Source organism: Schistocerca serialis, chromosome 10, assembly GCF_023864345.2.
Source record: "Schistocerca serialis cubense isolate TAMUIC-IGC-003099 chromosome 10, iqSchSeri2.2, whole genome shotgun sequence".
Taxonomy (NCBI): domain Eukaryota; kingdom Metazoa; phylum Arthropoda; class Insecta; order Orthoptera; family Acrididae; genus Schistocerca; species Schistocerca serialis.
The window spans coordinates 104663-128603 of NC_064647.1; positions in this window are offsets into that span (position 1 = coordinate 104663).

Below are 23941 nucleotides of genomic sequence, written 5' to 3' on the forward strand. Positions count from 1 at the left end.
GCATAACTAATAAATAATTGTAACGTTCAGAGCCTCCTAATGACGATGGATCACTCATATTGCGTCGAGATTCAATACGTCGTCCTCCAGACGACTTATCTCCAAGGGTCTATTGCTGCCTCGGGCACCTTATTGTCGTTCTCCTTTGAGTCTAGATTGTCGAATCCGACGCAATACTCATAGTTAATTGTAATGTTCAGTGCCTCCTAATGCCGATGGAACACTCAAATTCCGTCGCGATTCAATACATCGTCCTCCAGCCGATTTGTCTCCAAGGGTCTATTGCTGCCTCGGACACCTAATGGTCGTTCTCCTGTGAGTCTAGATTTTCAAATCCGACGCAATAATGATAGTTAATTGTAACGTTCAAGGCCTCCTAATGCCGATGGAACACTCAAATTGCGTCGCGATTCAATACATCGTCCTCCAGCCGATTTGTCTCCAAGGGGATATTGCTGCCTCGGGCACCATATGGTCCGTCTCCTGTGAGTCCAGATTTTCGAATCAGACGCAAAACTGAAAGTTAATTATAACGTTCAGGGCCTCCTAATCACGATGGAACACTCAAATTGCGTCGCGATTCTATACATCGTCCTCCAGCCGACTTGTTTCCAAGGGTCTATTGTTGCCCCGGGCGCCTTTTGGTCGTTCTCCTGTGAGTCTAGATTATCGAATCCGACGCAAAACTCAAAGTGAATTGTAACGTTCACGGCCTTCTAATGACGATGGAACACTCAAATTGCCTCGAGATTCAATACATCGTCCTCCAGCCGACTTGTCACCAAGGGTCTATTGCTGCCACTGGCATCTTATGGTCGTCCACCTGTGAGTCTAGAATTTCGATTCCGACGCGAAACTGATAGTTAATTGTAACGATGAGGGCCTCCTAATGACGATGTAACGCTCAAATTGCTTCGAGATTCAATACATCGTCCTCCAGCCGACTTGTCTCCAAGGGTCTATTGCTGCCTCGGGTACCTTATGGTAGTTCTCCTCTGAGTCTACATTTTCGAATCCGACGCAAAACTGATATTAAGTTGTAACGTTCAGGGCCTCCTAATGACGATGGAACAAACAAATTGCTTCGAGACTCAATACATCGTCCACCAGCCTACTTGTCTCCAAGGGGATATTGCTGCCTGGGGCACCTTATGGTCCGTCTCCTGTGAGTCTAGATTTCCGAATCCGACGCAATACTGATAGTTAATTGTAACGTTCAGGGCCTCCTAATGACGATGGAACAAACAAATTGCTTCGAGACTCAATACATCGTCCGCCAGCCTACTTGTCTCCAAGGGGATATTGCTGCCTGGGGCACCTTATGGTCCGTCTCCTGTGAGTCTAGATTTCCGAATCCGACGCGAAACTGATAGTTAATTGTAACTTTCAGGGCCTCCTAATGACGGTGGAACACTCAAATTGCGTCGCGATTCAATTCATTGTCCTCCAGCCGATTTGTTTCCAAGAGTCTATTGTAGCCCCGGGCGCCTTTTGGTCGTTCTCCTGTGAGTCTAGATTTTCGAATCCGACGCGAAACTGACAGTTAATTGTAACGTTCAGGGCCTCCTAATGACGATGGAACACTCAAATTGCGTCGAGATTCAATACATCGTCCTTCCGGGTGACTTCATCCAAGGGTCTATTGCTGCCTCGGGCACCTTATGGTCGTTCTCCTCTGAGTCTACATTTTGAATCCGACGAAAAACTGATAGTTAACTGTAACGTTCAGAGCCTCCTAATGACGATGGATCACTCATATTGCGTCGAGATCCAATACGTCGTCCTCCAGCCGACTTATCTCCAAGGATCAACTGCTGCCTCGGGCACCTTATTGTCGTTCTCCTTTGAGTCTAGATTGTCGAATCCGACGCAAAACTCATAGTTAATTGTAATGCTCACTGCCTCCTAATGCCGATGGAACACTCAAAATGCGCGCGATTCAATACATCGTCCTCCAGCCGATTTGTCTCCAAGGGTCTATTGCTGCCTGTGGCACCTAATGGTCGTTCTCCTGTGAGTCTAGATTTTCGAATCCGACGCAATACTGATAGTTAATTGTAACGTTCAAGGCCTCCTAATGACGATGTAACACTCAATTTGCGTCGAGATTCAATACATCATCCTCCAGCCGACATGTCTCCAAGGGGATATTGCTGCCTCGGGCACCATATGGTCCGTCTCCTGTGAGTCCAGATTTTCGAATCCGACTCAAAACTGAAAGTTAATTATAACGTTGAGGGCCTCCTAATCACGATGGAACACTCAAATTGCGTCGCGATTCTATACATCGTCCTCCAGCCGACTTGTAGCCAAGGGTCTATTGCTGCCTGTGGCACCTAATGGTCGTTCTCCTGTGAGTCTAGATTTTCGAATCCGACGCGAAACTGATAGTTAATTGTAACGTTCAGGGCCTCCTAATGACGATGGAACAAACAAATTGCTTCGAGACTCAATACATCGTTCGCCAGCCTACTTGTCTCCAAGGGGATATTGCTGCCTGGGGCACCTTATGGTCCGTCTCCTGTGAGTCTAGATATCCGAATCCGACGCAATACTGATAGTTAATTGTAACGTTCAGGGCCTCCTAATGACGATGGAACAATCAAATTGCTTCGAGATTCAATACATCGTCCTCCAGCCGACTTGTCACCAAGAGGATATTGCTGCCTCGGGCACCATATGGTCCGTCTCCTGTGAGTCTAGATTTTCGAATCCGACGCAATACTGATAGTTAATTGTAACTTTCAGGGCCTCCTAATGACGGTGGAACACTCAAATTGCGTCGCGATTCAATTCATCGTCCTCCAGCCGATTTGTTTCCAAGAGTCTATTGTAGCCCCGGGCGCCTTTTGGTCGTTCTCCTGTGAGTCTAGATTATCGAATCCGACGCAAAATTTATAGTTAATTGCAACTTTCACGGCCTCCTAATGACGATGGAACACTCAAATTGCTTCGAGATTCAGTACATGGTCCTCCAGCCGACTTGTCTCCAAGTGTCTATTGCTGACTCGGAACATTATGGTCGTGCTCCTGTGAGTCTAGATTTTCGAATCCGACGCATAACTGATACTTAATTGTAACGTTCACGGCCTCCTAATGACGATGGAACACTCAAATTGCGTCGAGATTCAATACGTCGTCCTCCAGCCGACTTATCTCCAAGGGTCTATTGCTGCCTGTGGCACCTAATGATCGTTCTCCTGTGAGTCTAGATTTTCGAATCCGACGCAAAACTGATAGTTAATTGTAACGATCAGGGCCTCCTATTGATGATGGAACACTATCATTGCGTCGAGATTCAATACATCGTCCTTCAGCCGACTTGTCTCCAAGGGTCTATTGCTGCCTCGGGCACCATATCGTCGTTCTCCTGTGACTCTAAATTTTCGAATCCGACGCAAAACTGATAGTTAATTGTAACGTTCAGGGCCTCCTAATGACGATGGAACACACAAATTGCGTCGAGATTCAATGCATCGTCCTCCAGGCGACTTCATCCAAGGGTCCATTGCTGCCTCGGGCACCTTATGGTCGATCTCCTCTGAAACTACATTTTGAATCCGACGAAAAACTGATATTAATTGTAACGTTCAGAGCCTCCTAATGACGATGGAACACTCAAATTGCGTCGCGATTCAATACATCGTCCTCCTGCCGATTTGTCTCCAAGGGTCTACTGCTGCCTGTGGCACCTAATGGTCGTTCTCCTGTGAGTCTAGATTTTCGAATCCGACGCAATAGTGATAGTTAATTGTAACGTTCAAGGTCTATTAATGACGATGTAACACTCAATTTGCGTCGAGATTCAATTCATCATCCTCCAGCCGACTTGCCTCCAAGGGGATATTGCTGCTTCGGGCACCGTAAAGTCCGTCTCCTGTGAGTCCAGATTTTCGAAACCGACGCAAAACTGAAAGTTAATTATAACGTTCAGGGCCTCCTAATCACGATGGAACGCACAAATTGTGTCGCGATTCTATACATCGTCCTCCAGCCGACTTGTTTCCAAGGGTCTATTGTTGCCCCGGGCGCCTTTTGGTCGTTCTCCTGAGAGTATAGATTATCGAATCCGACGCAAAACTCATAGTTAATTGTAACGTTCACGGCCTTCTAATGACGATGGAACACTCAAATTGCCTCGAGATTCAATACATCGTCTTCCAGCCGACTTGTCTCCAAGGGTCTATTGCTGCCACTGGCATCTTATGGTCGTCCTCCTGTGAGTCTACATTTTCGAATCCGACGCGAAACTGATAGTTAATTGTAACGATGAGGGCCTCCTAATGACGATGGAACACTCAAATTGCTTCGAGATTCAATACATCGTCCTCCAGCCGACTTGTCTCCAAGCGTCTATTGCTGCCTCGGGCACCTTATGGTCGTTCTCCTCTGAGTCTACATTTTCGAATCCGACGCAAAACTGATATTTAGTTGTAACGTTCAGGGCCTCCTAATGACGATGGAACAAACAAATTGCTTCGAGACTCAATACATCGTCCGCCAGCCGACTTGTCTCCAAGGGGATATTGCTGCCTGGGGAACCTTATGGTCCGTCTCCTGTGAGTCTAGATTTTTGAATCCGACGCAATACTGATAGTTAAGTGTAACGTTCAGGGCCTCCTAATGACGATGGAACACACAAAATGCGTCGAGATTCAATACATCGTCCTCCAGCCGACTTGTCTTGAAGGGGATATTGCTGCCTCGGGCGCCATATGGTCCGTCTCCTGTGAGTCTAGATTTTCGAATCCGACGCGTAACTGATAGTTAATTGTAACTTTCAGGGCCTCCTAATGACGATGGAACACTCAAATTGCGTCACGATTCAATTCATCGACCTCCAGCCGATTTGTTTCCAAGAGTCTATTGTAGCCCCGGGCGCCTTTTGGTCGTTCTCCTGTGAGTCTAGAATATCGAATCCGACGCAAAACTTATAGTTAATTGTAACGTTTACGGCCTCCTAATGACGATGGAACACTCAAATTGCTTCGAGATTAAATACATCGTCCTCCAGCCGATCTGTCTCCAAGGGTCTTTTGCTGCCTGTGGCACCTAATGGTCGTTCTCCTGTGAGTCTAGATTTTCGAATCCGACGCAATACTGATAGTTAATTGTAACGTTCAGGGCCTCCTAATGACGATGGAACACTCAAATTGCGTCGAGATTCAATACATCGTCCTCCAGCCGATCTGTCTCCAAGGGTCTACTGCTGCCTGTGGCACCTAATGGTCGTTCTCCTGTGAGTCTAGATTTTCGAATCCGGCGCAAAACTTATAGTTAATTGTAACGTTTACGGCCTCCTAATGACGATGGAACACTCAAATTGCTTCGAGATTCAATACATCGTCCTCCAGCCGATCTGTCTCCAAGGGTCTTTTGCTGCCTGTGGCACCTAATGGTCGTTCTCCTGTGAGTCTAGATTTTCGAATCCGACGCAATACTGATAGTTAATTGTAACGTTCAGGGCCTCCTAATGACGATGGAACACTCAAATTGCGTCGAGATTCAATACATCGTCCTCCAGCCGATCTGTCTCCAAGGGTCTATTGCTGCCTGTGGCACCTAATGGTCGTTCTCCTGGGAGGCTAGATTTTCGAATCCGACGCGTAACTGATAGTTAATTGTAACTTTCAGGGCCTCCTAATGACGATGGAACACTCAAATAGCGTCGCGATTCAATTCATCGTCCTCCAGCCGATTTGTTTCCAAGAGTCTATTGTAGCACCGGGCGCCTTTTGGTCGTTCTCCTGTGAGTCTAGATTTTCGAATCCGACGCGAAACTGACAGTTAATTGTAACGTTCAGGGCCTCCTTCTGACGATGGAACACTCAAATAGCGTCGAGATTCAATACATCGTCCTCCAGGCGACTTCATCAAAGGGTCTATTGCTGCCTCGGGCACCTTTTGGTCGTTCTCCTCTGAGTCTACATTTCGAATCCGACGCAAAACTGATAGTTAATTGTAACGTTCAGAGCCTCCTAATGACGATGGATCACTCATATTGCGTCGAGATTCAATACGTCGTCCTCCAGCCGACTTATCTCCAAGGGTCAATTGCTGCCTCGGGCACCTTATTGTCGTTCTCCTTTGAGTCTAGATTGTCGAATCCGAAACAAAACTCATAGTTAATTGTAATGCTCACTGCCTCCTAAAGCCGATGGAACACTCAAATTGGGTCGCGATTCAATACATCGTCCTCCAGCCGATTTGTCTCCAAGGGTCTATTGCTGCCTGTGGCACCTAATGGTCGTTCTCCTGTGAGTGTAGATTTTCGAATCCGACGCTATTCTGATAGGTAATTGTAACGTTCAAGGCCTCCTAATGACGATGTAACACTCAATTTGCGTCGAGATTCAATACATCATCCTCCAGCCGACTTGTCTCCAAGGGGATATTGCTGCCTCGGGCGCTATATGGTCCGTCTCCTGTGAGTCCAGATTTTCGAATCCGACGCAAAACTGAAAGTTAATTATAACTTTCAGGGCCTCCTAATCACGATGGAACACTCAAATTGCGTCGCGATTCTATACATCGTCCTCCAGCCGACTTGTAGCCAAGGGTCTATTGCTGCCACTGGCATTTTATGGTCGTCCTCCTGTGAGTCTAGATTTTCGAATCCGACGCGAAACTGATAGTTAATTGTAACGTTCAGGGCCTCCTAATGACGATGGAACAAACAAATTGCTTCGAGACTCAATACATCGTCCGCCAGCCTACTTGTCTCCAAGGGGATATTGCTGCCTGGGGCACCTTATGGTCCGTCTCCTGTGAGTCTAGATTTTCGAATCCGACGCAATACTGATAGTTAATTGTAACGTTCAGGGCCTCCTAATGACGATGGAACAATCAAATTGCTTCGAGATTCAATACATCGTCCTCCAGCCGACTTGTCTCCAAGAGGATATTGCTGCCTCGGGCACCATATTGTCCGTCTCCTGTGAGTCTAGATTTTCGAATCCGACGCGAAACTGATAGTTAATTGTAACTTTCAGGGCCTCCTAATGACGGTGGAACACTCAAATTGCGTCGCGATTCAATTCATCGTCCTCCAGCCGATTTGTTTCCAAGAGTCTATTGTAGCCCCGGGCGCCTTTTGGTCGTTCTCCTGTGAGTCTAGATTATCGAATCCGACGCAAAATTTATAGTTAATTGCAACATTCACGGCCTCCTAATGACGATGGAACACTCAAATTGCTTCGAGATTCAGCACATCGTCCTCCAGCCGACTTGTCTCCAAGGGTCTATTGCTGACTCGGCACCTTATGGTCGTGCTCCTATGAGTCTAGATTTTCGAATCCGACGCATAACTGATACTTAATTGTAACGTTCACGGCCTCCTAATGACGATGGAACACTCAAATTGCGTCGAGATTCAATACGTCGTCCTCCAGCCGACTTATCTCCAAGGGTCTATTGCTGCCTGTGGCACCTAATGATCGTTCTCCTGTGAGTCTAGATTTTCGAATCCGACGCGATACTTATAATTAATTGTAACGTTCAAGGCCTCCTAATGACGATGTAACACTCAATTTGCGTCGAGATTCAATACATCATCCTCCAGCCGACTTGTCTCCAAGGGGATATTGCTGCCTCGGGCACCATATGGTCCGTCTCATGTGAGTCCAGATTTTCGAATCCGACGCAAAACTGAAAGTTAATTATAACGTTCAGGCCTCCTAATCACGATGGAACACTCAAATTGCGTCGCGATTCTATTCATCGTCCTTCGGTCGACTTGTTTCCAAGGGTCTATTGTTGCCCCGGGCGCCTTTTGGTCGTTCTCCTGTGAGTCTAGATTTTGGAATCCGACGCAAAACTCATAGTTAATTGTAACGTTCACGACCTTCTAATGACGATGGAACACTCAAATTGCCTCGAGATTCAATACATCGACCTCCAGCCAACTTGTTTCCAAGGGTCTATTGCTGCCACTGGCATCTTATGGTCGTCCTCCTGTGAGTCTAGATTTTCGAATCCGTTTCGAAACTGATAGTTAATTGTAACGATCAGGGCCTCCTATTGATGATGGAACACTATCACTGCGTCGAGATTCAATACATAGTCCTTCAGCCGACTTGTCTCCAAGGGTCTATTGCTGCCTCGGGCACCATATCGTCGTTCTCCTGTGACTCTAAACTTTCGAATCCGACGCAAAACTGATAGTTAATTGTAACGTTCAGGGCCTCCTAATGACGATGGAACACTCAAATTGCGTCGAGATTCAATACATCGTCCTCCAGGCGACTTCATCCAAGGGTCTATTGCTGCCTCGGGCACCTTATGGTCGATCTCCTCTGAGTCTACATTTTGAATCCGACGAAAAACTGATAGTTAATGGGAACGTTCAGAGCCTCCTAATGACGATGGAACACTCAAATTGCGTCGCGATTCAATACATCGTCCTCCTGCCGATTTGTCTCCAAGGGTCTACTGCTGCCTGTGGCACCTAATGGTCGTTCTCCTGTGAGTCTAGATTTTCGAATCCGACGCAATACTGATAGTTAATTGTAACGTTCAAGGTGTCCTAATGACGATGTAACACTCAATTTGCGTCGAGATTCAATTCATCATCCTCCAGCCGACTTGTCTCCAAGGAGATATTGCTGCCTCGAGCACCGTAAGGTCCGTCTCCTGTGAGTCCAGATTTTCGAATCCGACGCAAAACTGAAAGTTAATTATGACGTTCAGGGCCTCCTAATCACGATGTAACACTCAAATTGCGTCGCGATTCTATACATCGTCCTCCAGCCGACTTGTTTCCAAGGGTCTATTGTTGCCCCGGGCGCCTTTTGGTCGTTCTCCTGTGAGTCTAGATTATCGAATCCGACGCAAAACTCATAGTTAATTGTAACGTTCACGGCCTTCTAATGACGATGGAACACTCAAATTGCCTCGAGATTCAATACATCGTCTGCCAGCCGACTTGTCTCCAAGGGTCTATTGCTGCCACTGGCATCTTATGGTCGTCCTCCTGTGAGTCTAGATTTTCGAATCCGACGCGAAACTGATAGTTAATTGTAACGATGAGGGCCTCCTAATGACGATGCAACACTCAAATTGCTTCGAGATTCAATACATCGTCCTCCTGCCGACTTCTCTCCAAGGGTCTATTGCTGCCTCGGGCACCTTATGGTCGTTCTCCTCTGAGTCTACATTTTCGAATCCGACGCAAAACTGATATTTAGTTGTAAAGTTCAGGGCCTCCTAATGACGATGGAACAAACAAATTGCTTCGAGACTCAATACATCGTCCGCCAGCCGACTTGTCTCCAAGGGGATATTGCTGCCTGGGGAACCTTATGGTCCGTCTCCTGTGAGTCTAGATTTTCGAATCCGACGCAATACTGATAGTTAAGTGTAACGTTCAAGGGCTCCTAATGACGATGGAACACTCAAATTGCGTCGAGTTTCAATACATCGTCCGCCAGCCGACTTGTCTCCAAGGGGATATTGCTGCCTCGGGCACCATATGGTCCGTCTCCTGTGAGTCTAGATTTTCGAATCCGACGCGTAACTGATAGTTAATTGTAACTTTCAGGGCCTCCTAGTGACGATGGAACACTCAAATTGCGTCGCGATTCAATTCATCGACCTCCAGCCGATTTGTTTCCAAGAGTCTATTGTAGCCCCGGGCGCCTTTTGGTCGTTCTCCTGTGAGTCTAGAATATCGAATCCGACGCAAAACTTATAGTTAATTGTAACGTTTACGGCCTCCTAATGACGATGGAACACTCAAATTGCTTCGAGATTCAGTACATCGTCCTCCAGCCGACTTGCCTCCAAGGGTCTATTGCTGACTCTGGCACCTTATGGTCGTGCTCCTGTGAGTCTAGATTTTCGAATCCGACGCATAACTGATACTTAATTGTAAAGTTCACGGCCTCCTAATGACGATGGAACACTCAAATTGCTTCGAGATTCAATACATCGTCCTCCAGCCGATTTGTCTCCAAGGGTCCTTTGCTGCCTCTGGCACCTTATGGTCGTGCTCCTGTGTGTCTAGGTTTTCGAATCCGACGCGAAACTGATAGTTAATTGTAACGTTCAGGGCCTCCTAATGACGATGAAAGACTAAAATTGCGTCGAGATTCAATACATCGTCCTCCAGGCGACTTGCATCCAAGGGTCTATTGCTGCCTCGGGCACCTTATGGTCGTTCTCCTCTGAGTCTACATTTTGAATCCGACGAAAAACTGACAGTTAATTGTAACGTTCAGGGCCTCCTAATTACGATGGAACACTCAAATTGCGTCGAGGTTCAATACATCGTCCTCCAGCCGACATGTCTGCAAGGGTCTATTGTGGCCTCGGGCGCCCTTTGTTCGTCCTCCTGTGAGTCTAGATTTTCGCATCCGACGCATAACTGATACTTAATTGTAACGTTCACTTCCTCCTAATGACGATGGAACACTCAAATTGCGTCGAGATTCAATACAGCGTCCTCCAGCCGACTTGTCTCCAAGGGTCTATTGCTGCCTCTATCACCCTATGCTCCGTCTCCTGTGAGTCTAGATTTTCCAATCCGACGCAAAACTGATGGTTAATTGTAATGTTCAGTGCCTCCTAATGCCGATGGAACACTCAAATTGCGTCGCGATTCAATACATCGTCCTCCAGCCGATCTGTCTCCAAGGGTCTATTGCTGCCTGTGGCACCTAATGGTCGTTCTCCTGTGAGGCTAGATTTTCGAATCCGTCGCAATACTGATAGTTAATTGTAACGTTCAGGGCCTCCTAATGACGATGGAACACTCAAATTCCGTCGAGATTCAATACATCGTCCTCCAGCCGACTTGTCTCCAAGGGGATATTGCTGCCTCGGGCACCATATGGTCCGTCTCCTGTGAGTCCAGATTTTCGAATCCGACGCAAAACTGAAAGTTAATTGTAACGTTCAGGGCCTCCTAATCACGATGGAACACTCAAATTGCGTCGCGATTCTATACATCGTCCTCCAGCCGACTTGCAGCCAAGGGTCTATTACTGCCACTGGCATGGTCGTCCTCCTGTGAGGCTAGATTTACGAATCCGACGCGAAACTGGTAGTTAATTGTAACGTTCAGGGCCTCCTAATGACGATGGAACAAACAAATTGCTTCGAGACTCAATACATCGTCCGCCAGCCTACTTGTCTCCAAGGGGATATTGCTGCCTGGGGCACCTTATGGTCCGTCTCCTGTGAGTCTAGATTTTCGAATCCGACGCGTAACTGATAGTTAATTGTAACTTTCAGGGCCTCCTAATGACGATGCAACACTCAAATTGCGTCGCGATTGTATTCATCGTCCTCCAGCCGACTTGTTTCCAAGGGTCTATTGTTGCCCCGGGCGCCTTTTAGTCGTTCGCCTGTGAGTTTAGATTTTGGAATCCGACGCAAAACTCATAGTTAATTGTAACGTTCACGGCCTTCTAATGACGATGGAACACTCAAATTGCCTCGAGATTCAATACATCGACCTCCAGCCTACTTGTCTCCAAGGGGATATTGCTGCCTGGGGCACCTTATGGTCCGTCTCCTGTGACTCTAAATTATCGAATCCGACGCAAAACTGATAGTTAATTGTAACGTTCAGGGCCTCCTAATGACGATGGAACACTCAAATTGCGTCGAGATTCAATACATCGTCCTCCAGGCGACATCATCCAAGGGTCTATTGCTGCCTCGGGCACCTTATGGTCGATCTCCTCTGAGTCTACATTTTGAATCCGACGAAAAACTGATAGTTAATGGGAACGTTCAGAGCCTCCTAATGACGATGGAACACTCAAATTGCGTCGCGATTCAATACATCGTCCTCCTGCCGATTTATCTCCAAGGGTCTACTGCTGCCTGTGGCACCTAATGGTCGTTCTCCTGTGAGTCTAGATTTTCGAATCCGACGCAATCCTGATAGTTAATTGTAACGTTCAAGGTCTCCTAATGACGATGTAACACTCAATTTGCGTCGCGATTCAATTCATCATCCTCCAGCCGACTTGTCTCCAAGGGGATATTGCTGCCTCGTGCACCGTAAGGTCCGTCTCCTGTGAGTCCAGATTTTCGAATCCGACGCAAAACTGAAAGTTAATTATGACGTTCAGGGCCTCCTAATCACGATGTAACACTCAAATTGCGTCGCGATTCTATACATCGTCCTCCAGCCGACTTGTTTCCAAGGGTCTATTGTTGCCCCGGGCGCCTTTTGGTCGTTCTCCTGTGAGTCTAGATTATCGAATCCGACGCAAAACTCATAGTTAATTGTAACGTTCACGGCCTTCTAATGACGATGGAACACTCAAATTGCCTCGAGATTCAATACATCGTCTTCCAGCCGACTTGTCTCCAAGGGTCTATTCCTGCCACTGGCATCTTATGGTCGTCCTCCTGTGAGTCTAGATATTCTAATCCGACGCGAAACTGATAGTTAATTGTAACGATGAGGGCCTCCTAATGACGATGCAACACTCAAATTGCTTCGAGATTCATTACATCGTCCTCCTGCCGACTTCTCTCCAAGGGTCTATTGCTGCCTCGGGCACCTTATGGTCGTTCTCCTCTGAGTCTACATTTTCGAATCCGACGCAAAACTGATATTTAGTTGTAAAGTTCAGGGCCTCCTAATGACGATGGAACAAACAAATTGCTTCGAGACTCAATACATCGTCCGCCAGCCGACTTGTCTCCAAGGGGATATTGCTGCCTGGGGAACCTTATGGTCCGTCTCCTGTGAGTCTAGATTTTCGAATCCGACGCAATACTGATAGTTAAGTGTAACGTTCAGGGCCTCCTAATGACGATGGAACACTCAAATTGCGTCGAGATTCAATACATCGTCCTCCAGCCGACTTGTCTCCAAGGGGATATTGCTGCCTCGGGCACCATATGGTCCGTCTCCTGTGAGTCTGGATTTTCGAATCCGACGCGTAACTGATAGTTAATTGTAACTTTCAGGGCCTCCTAGTGACGATGGAACACTCAAATTGCGTCGCGATTCAATTCATCGACCTCCAGCCGATTTGTTTCCAAGAGTCTATTGTAGCCCCGGGCGCCTTTTGGTCGTTCTCCTGTGAGTCTAGAATATCGAATCCGACGCAAAACTTATAGTTAATTGTAACGTTTACGGCCTCCTAATGACGATGGAACACTCAAATTGCTTCGAGATTCAGTACATCGTCCTCCAGCCGACTTGCCTCCAAGGGTCTATTGCTGACTCTGGCACCTTATGGTCGTGCTCCTGTGAGTCTAGATTTTCGAATCCGACGCATAACTGATACTTAATTGTAAAGTTCACGGCCTCCTAATGACGATGGAACACTCAAATTGCTTCGAGATTCAATACATCGTCCTCCAGCCGATTTGTCTCCAAGGGTCCTTTGCTGCCTCTGGCACCTTATGGTCGTGCTCCTGTGTGTCTAGGTTTTCGAATCCGACGCGAAACTGATAGTTAATTGTAACGTTCAGGGCCTCCTAATGACGATGAAAGACTAAAATTGCGTCGAGATTCAATACATCGTCCTCCAGGCGACTTGCATCCAAGGGTCTATTGCTGCCTCGGGCACCTTATGGTCGTTCTCCTCTGAGTCTACATTTTGAATCCGACGAAAAACTGACAGTTAATTGTAACGTTCAGGGCCTCCTAATTACGATGGAACACTCAAATTGCGTCGAGGTTCAATACATCGTCCTCCAGCCGACATGTCTGCAAGGGTCTATTGTGGCCTCGGGCGCCCTTTGTTCGTCCTCCTGTGAGTCTAGATTTTCGCATCCGACGCATAACTGATACTTAATTGTAACGTTCACTTCCTCCTAATGACGATGGAACACTCAAATTGCGTCGAGATTCAATACAGCGTCCTCCAGCCGACTTGTCTCCAAGGGTCTATTGCTGCCTCTATCACCCTATGCTCCGTCTCCTGTGAGTCTAGATTTTCCAATCCGACGCAAAACTGATGGTTAATTGTAATGTTCAGTGCCTCCTAATGCCGATGGAACACTCAAATTGCGTCGCGATTCAATACATCGTCCTCCAGCCGATCTGTCTCCAAGGGTCTATTGCTGCCTGTGGCACCTAATGGTCGTTCTCCTGTGAGGCTAGATTTTCGAATCCGTCGCAATACTGATAGTTAATTGTAACGTTCAGGGCCTCCTAATGACGATGGAACACTCAAATTCCGTCGAGATTCAATACATCGTCCTCCAGCCGACTTGTCTCCAAGGGGATATTGCTGCCTCGGGCACCATATGGTCCGTCTCCTGTGAGTCCAGATTTTCGAATCCGACGCAAAACTGAAAGTTAATTGTAACGTTCAGGGCCTCCTAATCACGATGGAACACTCAAATTGCGTCGCGATTCTATACATCGTCCTCCAGCCGACTTGCAGCCAAGGGTCTATTACTGCCACTGGCATGGTCGTCCTCCTGTGAGGCTAGATTTACGAATCCGACGCGAAACTGGTAGTTAATTGTAACGTTCAGGGCCTCCTAATGACGATGGAACAAACAAATTGCTTCGAGACTCAATACATCGTCCGCCAGCCTACTTGTCTCCAAGGGGATATTGCTGCCTGGGGCACCTTATGGTCCGTCTCCTGTGAGTCTAGATTTTCGAATCCGACGCGTAACTGATAGTTAATTGTAACTTTCAGGGCCTCCTAATGACGATGCAACACTCAAATTGCGTCGCGATTGTATTCATCGTCCTCCAGCCGACTTGTTTCCAAGGGTCTATTGTTGCCCCGGGCGCCTTTTAGTCGTTCGCCTGTGAGTTTAGATTTTGGAATCCGACGCAAAACTCATAGTTAATTGTAACGTTCACGGCCTTCTAATGACGATGGAACACTCAAATTGCCTCGAGATTCAATACATCGACCTCCAGCCTACTTGTCTCCAAGGGGATATTGCTGCCTGGGGCACCTTATGGTCCGTCTCCTGTGACTCTAAATTATCGAATCCGACGCAAAACTGATAGTTAATTGTAACGTTCAGGGCCTCCTAATGACGATGGAACACTCAAATTGCGTCGAGATTCAATACATCGTCCTCCAGGCGACATCATCCAAGGGTCTATTGCTGCCTCGGGCACCTTATGGTCGATCTCCTCTGAGTCTACATTTTGAATCCGACGAAAAACTGATAGTTAATGGGAACGTTCAGAGCCTCCTAATGACGATGGAACACTCAAATTGCGTCGCGATTCAATACATCGTCCTCCTGCCGATTTATCTCCAAGGGTCTACTGCTGCCTGTGGCACCTAATGGTCGTTCTCCTGTGAGTCTAGATTTTCGAATCCGACGCAATCCTGATAGTTAATTGTAACGTTCAAGGTCTCCTAATGACGATGTAACACTCAATTTGCGTCGAGATTCAATTCATCATCCTCCAGCCGACTTGTCTCCAAGGGGATATTGCTGCCTCGTGCACCGTAAGGTCCGTCTCCTGTGAGTCCAGATTTTCGAATCCGACGCAAAACTGAAAGTTAATTATGACGTTCAGGGCCTCCTAATCACGATGTAACACTCAAATTGCGTCGCGATTCTATACATCGTCCTCCAGCCGACTTGTTTCCAAGGGTCTATTGTTGCCCCGGGCGCCTTTTGGTCGTTCTCCTGTGAGTCTAGATTATCGAATCCGACGCAAAACTCATAGTTAATTGTAACGTTCACGGCCTTCTAATGACGATGGAACACTCAAATTGCCTCGAGATTCAATACATCGTCTTCCAGCCGACTTGTCTCCAAGGGTCTATTCCTGCCACTGGCATCTTATGGTCGTCCTCCTGTGAGTCTAGATATTCTAATCCGACGCGAAACTGATAGTTAATTGTAACGATGAGGGCCTCCTAATGACGATGCAACACTCAAATTGCTTCGAGATTCATTACATCGTCCTCCTGCCGACTTCTCTCCAAGGGTCTATTGCTGCCTCGGGCACCTTATGGTCGTTCTCCTCTGAGTCTACATTTTCGAATCCGACGCAAAACTGATATTTAGTTGTAAAGTTCAGGGCCTCCTAATGACGATGGAACAAACAAATTGCTTCGAGACTCAATACATCGTCCGCCAGCCGACTTGTCTCCAAGGGGATATTGCTGCCTGGGGAACCTTATGGTCCGTCTCCTGTGAGTCTAGATTTTCGAATCCGACGCAATACTGATAGTTAAGTGTAACGTTCAGGGCCTCCTAATGACGATGGAACACTCAAATTGCGTCGAGATTCAATACATCGTCCTCCAGCCGACTTGTCTCCAAGGGGATATTGCTGCCTCGGGCACCATATGGTCCGTCTCCTGTGAGTCTGGATTTTCGAATCCGACGCGTAACTGATAGTTAATTGTAACTTTCAGGGCCTCCTAGTGACGATGGAACACTCAAATTGCGTCGCGATTCAATTCATCGACCTCCAGCCGATTTGTTTCCAAGAGTCTATTGTAGCCCCGGGCGCCTTTTGGTCGTTCTCCTGTGAGTCTAGAATATCGAATCCGAAGCAAAACTTATAGTTAATTGTAACGTTTACGGCCTCCTAATGACGATGGAACACTCAAATTGCTTCGAGATTCAGTACATCGTCCTCCAGCCGACTTGCCTCCAAGGGTCTATTGCTGACTCTGGCACCTTATGGTCGTGCTCCTGTGAGTCTAGATTTTCGAATCCGACGCATAACTGATACTTAATTGTAAAGTTCACGGCCTCCTAATGACGATGGAACACTCAAATTGCTTCGAGATTCAATACATCGTCCTCCAGCCGATTTGTCTCCAAGGGTCCTTTGCTGCCTCTGGCACCTTATGGTCGTGCTCCTGTGTGTCTAGGTTTTCGAATCCGACGCGAAACTGATAGTTAATTGTAACGTTCAGGACCTCCTAATGACGATGAAAGACTAAAATTGCGTCGAGATTTAATACATCGTCCTCCAGGCGACTTGCATCCAAGGGTCTATTGGTGCCTCGGGCACCTTATGGTCGTTCTCCTCTGAGTCTACATTTTGAATCCGACGAAAAACTGACAGTTAATTGTAACGTTCAGGGCCTCCTAATTACGATGGAACACTCAAATTGCGTCGAGGTTCAATACATCGTCCTCCAGCCGACATGTCTCCAAGGGTCTATTGTGGCCTCGGGCGCCCTTTGTTCGTCCTCCTGTGAGTCTAGATTTTCGCATCCGACGCATAACTGATACTTAATTGTAACGTTCACTTCCTCCTAATGACGATGGAACACTCAAATTGCGTCGCGATTCAATACATCGTCCTCCAGCCGATCTGTCTCCAAGGGTCTATTGCTGCCTCGGGCACCATATGGTCCGTCTCCTGTGAGTCCAGATTTTCGAATCCGACGCAAAACTGAAAGATAATTATAACGTTCAGGGCCTCCTAATCACGATGGAACACTCAAATTGCGTCGCGATTCTATACATCGTCCTCCAGCCGACTTGCAGCCAAGGGTCTATTAATGCCACTGGCATCTTATGGTCGTCCTCCTGTGAGGCTAGAATTTCGAATCCGACGCGAAACTGGTAGTTAATTGTAACGTTCAGGGCCTCCTAATGACGATGGAACAAACAAATTGCTTCGAGACTCAATACATCGTCCGCCAGCCTACTTGTCTCCAAGGGGATATTGCTGCCTGGGGCACCTTATGGTCCGTCTCCTGTGATTCTAGATTTTCGAATCCGACGCGTAACTGATAGTTAATTGTAACTTTCAGGGCCTCCTAATGACGATGCAACACTCAAATTGCGTCGCGATTCAATTCATCGACCTCCAGCCGATTTGTTTCCAAGAGTCTATTGTAGCCCCGGGCGCCTTTTGGTCGTTCTCCTGTGAGTCTAGAATATCGAATCCGACGCAAAAATTATAGATAATTGTAACGTTTACGACCTCCTAATGACGATGGAACACTCAAATTGCTTCGAGATTCAGTACATCGTCCTCCAGCCGACTTGTCTCCAAGGGTCTATTGCTGACTCTGGCACGTTATGGTCGTGCTCCTGTGAGTCTAGATTTTCGAATCCGACGCATAACTGATAGTTAATTGTAACGTTCAGGGCCTCCTAATGACGATGGAACACTCAAATTGCGTCGAGATTCAATACATCCTCCTCCAGCCGACTTGTCTCCAAGGGGATATTGCTGCCTCGGGCACCATATGGTCCGTCTCCTGTGAGTCCAGATTTTCGAATCCGACGCAAAACTGAAAGTTAATTATAACGTTCAGGGCCTCCTAATCACGATGGAACACTCAAATTGCGTCGCGATTCTATTCATCTTCCTCCAGCCGAGTTGTTTCCAAGGGTCTATTGTTGCCCCGGGCGCTTTTTAGTCGCTCTCCTGTGAGTCTAGATTATCGAATCCGACGCAAAACTCATAGTTAATTGTAACGTTCACGGCCTTCTAATGACGATGGAACACTCAAATTGCCTCGAGATTCAATACATCGTCCTCCAGCCGACTTGTCTCCAAAGGTCTATTGCTGCCACTGGCATCATATGGGCGTCCTCCTGTGAGTCAAGATTTTCGAATCCGACGCGAAACTAATAGTTAATAGTAACGATCAGGGCCTCCTATTGATGTTGGAACACTATCATTGCTTCGAGATTCAATACATCGTCCTTCAGCCGACTTGTCTCCAAGGGTCTACTGCTGCCTCGGGCACCATATCGTCGTTCTCCTGTGACTCTAAATTTTCGAATCCGACGCAAAACTGATAGTCAATTGTAACGTTCAGGGCCTCCTAATGACGATGGAACACTCAAATTGCGTCGAGATTCAATACATCGTCCTCCTGCCGACTTGTCTCCAAGGGGATATTGCTGCCTCAGGCACCATATGGTCCGTCTCCTGTGAGTCTAGAATTTGGAATCCGACGCCTAACTGATAGTTAATTGTAACGTTCAGTGCCTCCTAATGACGATGTAACACTCAAATTGCGTCGAGAATCAATACATCCTCCTCCAGCCGACTTGTCTCCAAGGTTCTATTGCTGCCTCGGGCACCTTATGGTCGATCTCTACTGAGTCTAGATTTTCGAATGCAATGAAAAACTGATAGTTAATTGTAACGTTCAGGGCCTCCTGATGACGATGGAACAAACAAATTGCTTCGAGACTCAATACAACGTCCGCCAGCCAACTTGTCTCCAAGGGGATATTGCTGCCTGGGGCGCCTTATGGTCGTTCTCCTCTGAGTCTACATTTTCGAATCCGACGCAAAACTGATATTTAGTTGTAACGTTCAGGGCCTCCTAATGACGATGGAACAAACAAATTGCGTCGAGACTCTATACATCGTCCGCTAGCCGACTTGTCTCCAAGGGGATATTGCTGCCTGGGGAACCTTATGGTCCGTCTCCTGTGAGTCTAGATTTTCGAATCCGACGCAATACTGATAGTTAAGTGTAACGTTCAGGGCCTCCTAATGACGATGGAACACTCAAATTGCGTCGAGATTCAATACATCGTTCCCAGCCGACTTGTCTCCAAGGGGATATTGCTGCCTCGGGCACCATATGGTCCGTCTCCTGTGAGTCTAGATTTTCGAATCCGACGCGTAACTGATAGTTAATTGTAACTTTCAGGGCCTCCTAATGACGATGGAACACTCAAATTGCGTCGCGATTCAATCCATCGACCGCCAGCCGATTTGTTTCCAAGAGTCTATTGTAGCCCCGGGCGCCTCTTGGTCGTTCTCCTGTGAGTCTAGAATATCGAATCCGACGCAAAACTTATAGTTAATTGTAACGTTTACGGCCTCCTAATGACGATGGAACACTCAAATTGCTTCGAGATTCAGTACATCGTCCTCCAGCCGACTTGTCTCCAAGGGTCTATTGCTGACTCTGGCACCTTATGGTCGTGCTCCTGTGAGTCTAGATTTTCGAATCCGACGCATAACTGATACTTAATTGAAAAGTTCACGGCCTCCTAATGACGATGGAACACTCAAGTTGCTTCGAGATTCAATACATCGTCCTCCAGCCGATCTGTCTCCAAGGGTCTTTTGCTGCCTGTGGCACCTAATGGTCGTTCTCCTGTGAGTCTAGATTTTCGAATCCGACGCAATACTGATAATTAATTGTAACGTTCAGGGCCTCCTAATGACGATGGAACACTCAAATTTCGTCGAGATTCAATACATCCTCCTCCAGCCGACTTGTCTCCAAGGGGATATTGCTGCCTCGGGCACCATATGGTCCGTCTCCTGTGAGTCTAGATTTTCGAATCCGACGCGTAACTGATAGTTAATTGTAAAGTTCACGGCCTCCTAATGACGATGGAACACTCAAATTGCTTCGAGATTCAATACATCGTCCTCCAGCCGATTTGTCTCCAAGGGTCCTTTGCTGCCTCTGGCACCTTATGGTCGTGCTCCTGTGAGTCTAGGTTTTCGAATCCGACGCGAAACTGATAGTTAATTGTAACGTTCAGGGCCTCCTAATGACGATGAAACACTCAAATTGCGTCGAGATTCAATACATCGTCCTCCAGGCGACTTGCATCCAAGGGTCTATTGCTGCCTCGGGCACCTTATGGTCGTTCTCCTCTGAGTCTACATTTTGAATCCGACGAAAAACTGACAGTTAATTGTAACGTTCAGAGCCTCCTAATTACGTTGGAACACTCAAATTGCGTCGAGGTTCAATACATCGTCCTCCAGCCGACATGTCTCCAAGGGTCTATTGTGGCCTCGGGCGCCCTTTGTTCGTCCTCCTGTGAGTCTAGATTTTCGCATCCGACGCATAACTGATACTTAATTGTAACGTTCACTTCCTCCTAATGACGATGGAACACTCAAATTGCGTCGAGATTCAATACAGCGTCCTCTAGCCGACTTGTCTCCAAGGGTCTATTGCTGCCTCTATCACCTTATGCTCCGTCTCCTGTGAGTCTAGATTTTCGAATCCGACGCAAAACTGATGGTTAATTGTAATGTTCAGTGCCTCCTAATGCCGATGGAACACTCAAATTGCGTCGCGATTCAATACATCGTCCTCCAGCCGATCTGTCTCCAAGGGTCTATTGCTGCCTGTGGCACCTAATGGTCGTTCTCCTGTGAGGCTAGATTTTCGAATCCGACGCAATACTGATAGTTAATTGTAACGTTCAGGGCCTCCTAATGACGATGGAACTCTCAAATTGCGTCGAGATTCAATACATCCTCCTCCAGCCGACTTGTCTCCAAGGTTCTATTGCTGCCTTGGGCACCTTATGGTCGATCTCCTGTGAGTCTAGATTTTCGAATGCAATGAAAAACTGATAGTTAATTGTAACGTTCAGGGCCTCCTAATGACGATGGAACACTCAAATTGCATCGCGATTCAATTCATCGTCCTCCAGCCGATTTGTTTCCAAGAGTCTATTGTAGCCCCGGGCGCCTTTTGGTCGATCTCCTGTGAGTCTAGATTTTCGAATCCGACGAAAAACTTATAGTTAATTGTAACGTTCGCGGCCTCCCAATGACGATGGAACACTCAAATTGCTTCGAGATTCAGTACATCGTGCTCCAGCCGACCTGACTCCAAGGGTTTACTGCTAACTCTGGCACATTATGGTCGTGCTCCTGTGAGTCTAGATTTTCGAATCCGACGCGTAACTGATACTTAATTGTAAAGTTCACGGCCTCCTAATGACGATGGAACACTCAAATTGCGTCGAGATTCAAAACGTCGTCCTCCAGCCGACTTATCTCCAAGGGTCTATTGCTGCCTCGGGCACCTTATTGTCGTTCTCCTTTGAGTCTAGATTTTCGAATCCGACTCAAAACTGAAAGTTAATTATAACGTTCAGGGCCTCCTAATCACGATGGAACACTCAAATTGCGTCGCGATTCTATTCATCGTCCTCCAGCCGACTTGTTTCCAAGGGTCTATTGTTGCCCCGGGGGCCTTTTGGTCGTTCTCCTGTGAGTCTAGATTATCGATTCCGACGCAAAACTCATTGTTAATTGTAACGTTCACGGCCTTCTAATGACGATGGAACACTCAAATTGCCTCGAGATTCAATACATCGTCCTCCAGCCGACTTGTTTCCAAGGGTCTATTGCTGCCACTGGCATCTTATGGTCGTCCTCCTGTGAGTCTAGATTTTCGAATCCGACGCGAAACTGATAGTTAATTGTAACGATGAGAGCCTCTTAATGACGATGGAACACTCAAATTGCTTCGAGATTCAATACATCGTCCTCCAGCCGACTTGTCTCCAAGGGTCTATTGCTGCCTCGGGCACGTTATGGTCGTTCTCCTCTGAGTCTACATTTTCGAATCCGACGCAAAACTGATATTTAGTTGTAACGTTCAGGGCCTCCTAATGACGATGGAACAAACAAATTGCTTCGAGACTCAATACATCGTCCGCCAGCCGACTTGTCTCCAAGGGGATATTGCTGCCTGGGGCACCTTATGGTCCGTCTCCTGTGTGTCTAGATTTTCGAATCCGACGCAATACTGATAGTTAATTGTAACGTTCAGGGCCTCCTAATGACGATGGAACACTCAAATTGCGTCGAGATTCAATACATCGTCCTCCAGCCGACTTGTCTCGAAGGGGATATTGCTGCCTCAGGCACCATATGGTCCGTCTCCTGTGAGTCTAGATTTTCGAATCCGACGCGTAACTGATAGTTAATTGTAACTTTCAGGGCCTCCTAATGACGATGGAACACTCAAATTGCGTCGCGATTCAATTCATCGACCTCCAGCCGATATGTTTCCAAGAGTCTATTGTAGCCCCGGGCGCCTTTTGGTCGTTCTCCTGTGAGTCTAGATTTTCGAATCCGACGCGAAACTGACAGTTAATTGTAACGTTCAGGGCCTCCTAATGACGATGGAACACTCAAATTGCGTCAAGATTCAATACATCGTCCTCCAGGCGACTTCATCAAAGGGTCTATTGCTGCCTCGGGCACCTTTTGGTCGTTCTCCTCTGAGTCTACATTTTGAATCCGACGAAAAACTGATAGTTAATTGTAACGTTCAGAGCCTCCAAATGACGATGGATCACTCATATTGCGTCGAGATTCAATACGTCGTCCTCCAGCCGACTTATCTCCAAGGGTCAATTGCTGCCTCGGGCACCTTATTGTCGTTCTCCTTTGAGTCTAGATTGTCGAATCCGAAACAAAACTCATAGTTAATTGTAATGCTCACTGCCTCCTAAAGCCGATGGAACACTCAAATTGCGTCGCGATTCAATACATCGTCCTCCAGCCGATTTGTCTCCAAGGGTCTATTGCTGCCTGTGGCACCTAATGGTCGTTCTCCTGTGAGTGTAGATTTTGGAATCCGACGCTATTCTGATAGTTAATTGTAACGTTCAAGGCCTCCTAATGACGATGTAACATTCAATTTGCGTCGAGATTCAATACATCATCCTCCAGCCGACTTGTCTCCAAGGGTCTATTGCTGCCTCTATCACCTTATGCTGCGTCTCCTGTGAGTCTAGATTTTCGAATCCGACGCAAAACTGATGGTTAATTGTAATGTTCAGTGCCTCCTAATGCCGATGGAACACTCAAATTGCGTCGCGATTCAATACATCGTCCTCCAGCCGATCTGCCTCCAAGGGTCTATTGCTGCCTGTGGCACCTAATGGTCGTTCTCCTGTGAGGCTAGATTTTCGAATCCGACGCAATACTGATAGTTAATTGTAACGTTCAGGGCCTCCTAATGACGATGGAACACTCAAATTCCGTCGAGATTCAATACATCATCCTCCAGCCGACTTGTCTCCAAGGGGATATTGCTGCCTCGGGCACCATATGGTCCGTCTCCTGTGAGTCCAGATTTTCGAATCCGACGCAAAACTGAAAGTTAATTGTAACGTTCAGGGCCTCCTAATCACGATGGAACACTCAAATTGCGTCGCGATTCTATTCATCTTCCTCCAGCCGACTTGTTTCCAAGGGTCTATTGTTGCCCCGGGCGCCTTTTAGTCGCTCTCCTGTGAGTCTAGATTATCGAATCCGACGCAA